This window comes from Pinus tabuliformis, chromosome 8 (genome assembly GCF_031772625.1).
Source record: "Pinus tabuliformis cultivar Carrire ecotype Pingquan chromosome 8, CPIR1, whole genome shotgun sequence".
Classification (NCBI taxonomy): domain Eukaryota; kingdom Viridiplantae; phylum Streptophyta; class Pinopsida; order Pinales; family Pinaceae; genus Pinus; species Pinus tabuliformis.
The window spans coordinates 1,097,040,297-1,097,044,927 of NC_142294.1; positions in this window are offsets into that span (position 1 = coordinate 1,097,040,297).

Consider the following 4,631-nt stretch of genomic DNA (forward strand, 5'->3'; position numbering starts at 1 on the left):
GTCTGGTTGTAATATATATTGATCAGCAACCTAGTTCACTCACGACACGATCATTGCATCTTAGTATTCCACACAGCGTAGACCACCAGGGATGGTTTTTGAAAGACGTAGGTCTCTATGGTGCAAATGTTTGAAGGACATAGTCTTTAAAGGTGCCTCCACGTAGGATGATACCAAATTTAAGGAATTCCAATAATATGATGATGGAGGTGAGCTTAATGGTTGCGTGCAATGTTCCTCAGTCATGCCCTCTCCTTCTACAATGATGGAAGTGAAAAGAATATTTAGATGTTGAGGTGGAATAGAGGTGGAATGTGCCCAACAATGAAAGTGAAAATTTAGTGGTATATAAACACATAAGCTAACATCTTAATGAATTCGTAGGCTTACACAGAAAATAGAGTGAATTCAGAGAGGATGGAAAAAATGAAAGTGGAGAGCATGAGAGAGATGTAAGTGGAGAGTGAGAGAGTTGAGAGATTTTGAATGTTAGGACAGATTTGTTAGTCTGAAGAATATAGGTAGGAGGGAGTTACAAGGGTCGAAAGGAAGCCAAAAAATGCATTGGGACTTGTGCTATGATACCATCTCAGGACAAAGGGTAACTCCTCAAATAAAATTTCAATTTTTCATTGAGATTGATCATATATATATACATGGAGGGAGAAACTCTTTGATTTCCTATCCCAGTGTGTCTTAAACTTCTATTTCTCCTTATTTTCTTATTTACAATAATTACATGGATTCACCTAATCCCAAACATTTGGTACCAACATGATGACTATTGTTTTTACATGAAATACATATTTATTTTCGAAGAGCTATTAGAATAATTCTTTTTCTTTCTCCATTAAATTATATATTTCTTTTCCCAAAAATATAACATGTTAATTATTCTTTTCCCACATGAAATATGTATTTATTTTCGAAGTAATGCACATGCATAAACATTCCAAAGAAATATATCATAATAGCCATTCTTTATTGCATATAAACACATGTTATTTTCTCAAAGAAATTGTCATGATAGTTATTATATATGGGCTCAAAAATGTTATTCAAACTACATACCCATTAAAAGAATAATAAACCCAACACATTTATTACAAAGATCAAAATAATATAAAGAATGAAATATCCATAGATTAAATGCCGAGAATATTCTACCAATATATAGACCTCAATCTAATTTCTTGAAGAAAGTGTTTATCGAAGGGAATGTGTCTTTTCCATGAATGAATTAGTGAGAGATTTGTTAATCAATTTCAATTTTTGTAATTTTGCGCATTTTATGTGAGTTACAGTTATAGAAAGTAAACCGCCACAACTTATTTTGAGAGTTCATGGAATTTTTTCCAAGAAATGTAAATAGTTGCCATGAGAATTTATAAAACCTTTAAATAAGGTAAATTTAATTCATCTATATCCATATGCCCCAATAACTCAAGGAATTAATTCCCCAAAGACATTATTTAGTCTCTACTAATCATAAATTCATGAAATCTTTAAGAGAATCACTAACTAGTCATTGTGCATAAAAAACTCATTATCAAGTCTCTAAGGACTAAAAATTGAACGAATATTTTCAAGGGATCTAAGGAGAATGTACATACCAGAAGTTTATAAAATCTTATCCAAAATAGGTTAGCTAATCTTTACATACAGGACATTTGTGAAATCTATCTGGAAAAGAAAACACTCAGTAGCCTCTGCATGCTAGAAATTCATGTAACTCAAAAGAGATTGAGAGTGCCCTATCTCATTCCAAGCATGAAGAGAGAGAGATTCATATAGCTAGGCTACTTGTATTCGAGTAGGTTTCATGGTTCGATTACAACTTCCTTAAAAAAGAGAATAATGAGGAACAATGCCCATAATATGCATAGAGCCTAGAGGTGGAATGAGACTGACAACCGAGAGCCAACGATGTCCTACAAATGAAGAATGTTATCCCATAATGAAGCATTGTTCCCTCCTCAAACCACCCATAAGCAACGAGAGATTTTTTTTTAATAATAATTGTTTAATATTGTCTCTTGTTAGTTATCAAATAATTTAGAATGGCTTTTATTGCCACATGAAAAACATATTATTATCATAATATTTTAACTTTTAATAAATGAGTTTTACAAAAGTTTTATAACAAGGATATTATAAAGTCCCCCGTAAAGGGAACACCATCATCAATGTTCATCATTAATTTTTACTCCTGATATGCATCTCGGAACAACAAAAAAGGGACTCCTTCCCTTCAAAATGACGAATTTTATTTCTAGGAAATAGTCATAATTTTTATTTTATTTTATTTTTTATAAATAGTCATAAACATTAGAAGTGAAAAAAGTATGTAAGTTCTACTTTTCGTCACTTAGCCATTATTCAAATTCATAGAAAAAAATAATCTCTATATCAACTTACCGTTACTTTACCAATTAATTTGAAAATCATGGTCACCTTATGCCAAAAAAATTAGCTATAGTTTGTTTCTCAGTTGTGGATAACACTCTAAGAGTGGTTGTACATCCCAACAACAATCATGTAAGGTGGCTTTCACAACCTTCATGGCAAGCACCCTACAATGTGATGCAGGAACATCATGGTTCCAAATTGTGTACATTTAGTAGAATCTAGGTGGTCTTGTGCTTTCAAAAGAGTGGTTTTCCTAAGTATTTAATTCATGTAATTTTAGATATTTTGAGTGATTTAGGTGAGACATTTAGTATATGAGTTAATTAAGTATTGTGGGGATATTTGTAAATGTTCTCGAATGTAGTACAACATGAGTGATGATGAGTAATTAGTATAGATTAAGATATTGTATATCTTAGAAAGTAGTTCATGATTTATGGAGGATCCTTAGGATTAGTTGAAAGTTGAGATCCTAAACAGATAAAGAAGATATTTTAGGAACTAGTTGAGGAATTAGAGGATTATTAGGATTTAGTTGAGAAGATTGATGATCTAAACCAAAATTGGTTAACAGAATCCTCTTGTGTATAATTTGTAAGCCTCGAAGGCTTAAAAGAGAGAGAGTTAGAAGATAGGAAGGTTGGATTGTGAACCTACAGGCATTGAAATGAGAAACGACCATTTATACAGACCATGTAAAGGTAGATCATGCCAAAGCTAGATTGTAGACATGTTTTATTTGTATCTGTACATTTCTTTAATGAATGAGGAAATTGAGTTCATTGTGACTGTGTGTGTCATTCCCTTTTTGTGTTGAGTGATTTGTAATTGTGAATTTATGGTTTCTATTTCATAAACCATGATGAATGAATCCAAGCTAAATTTCTGAAAGTCTTTATGAGTGACAAAAGAGTTACCGTCTAGGTAGAATTTGTGTGATTCTAGTTTGGATTTAAAATATGTATGTACACATCAAGTAAAGAACGAATTACAAAATCTAGAAGAAGGGAAATAACACAGAGAGTATTATGTATTCCAGTTTGAGGTGGTGTTAAAGAAACGTAGGTATAGTTGCAAGGTGGAGTGGAGTAACATACAAAGATCCACGTTGAATGTAATCTGAGTGTGAAAGGAAAGAAGAAATTGTGTTATAATATGCTAGAACAACAGATGGGAAGATATGTGTGTGTGGAGTTGGAATGTTATAAAACAACATGAAGAATTATCATGGAAGTCTGGTTCGTGAGGAATTCGAGCCAAAGTGAGACAAGCCAAAGTGAAGTGTGTAACTACAGAGGTTAGGAATCAACGGGTGCCTTGATTGGGGTTGAAGTGCTGCACTCAATCCTAACCAACGATCGCATTTTCAACTGCTGATGTCACAGTCAACTACAGGGGTTAAGTTAATTTTAACCCATGTGTTAGATGAAGGTCCGCAAACCATTGGATCACTGCTGATGCTAAACGTTGGATTAATATCGCATTGCATCATTCATAAGTACATGAACCTTAGTCGGGAGAAACTTCGATATGTGATGTGCGATGATCGAGTGACTATCAACTATTGGATTGAATGGTAAGATCAATAGCATAGAGTGAAGTGCCTATGCAAAAATGGAGAGTCATCATGGGACCGGTTGCCATTCAATTGTCGTTCAATTGTTGTTCAATTGTTATTTAATTGTTTTTCAATTGTTGTTCAATTGTTGTTCCATTGTTGTTCAATTGTTGTTCAATTGTAGTTCAATTGTTGTTCAATTGCTGAGTGGACCCGAGAAGTGTATGGATGTGAGTTTATTTTATTTGGAGTCCAGTCTTGTGCATTCAAGTGGGACCAATGTTCATTGATATATTCTGGGTTATTTCATTGTTTGGTGATTGATCGGGTTTTGTTAAAACCACTAGTGTAAACGCTTCTGATTTGTATAAGTGGGCCATAGCCCACAGGTTCATTGTAAGGTGATTATGAAAACCAGGGAAATTTCCTTTAGGTGGTTTTTCCTATGTTATTTTGGTATTAGAGCAGGGAAAGGTTTCCTGCAAGTAGAAAGAAGACTTTGCATCCACAATGAACAAGTAAATTTTTTTTGAAGAAACTTGGGGAAAGAAAGAAGCAGTGAAAGAAAACTCAGGGAAGGCGTAATTGCTGCTGATAGTTAGAGATTTACTAAGGTAAAGCTGGGAGATTGAAAGAAAGAATTAGATTCTAAATCTGATTGACA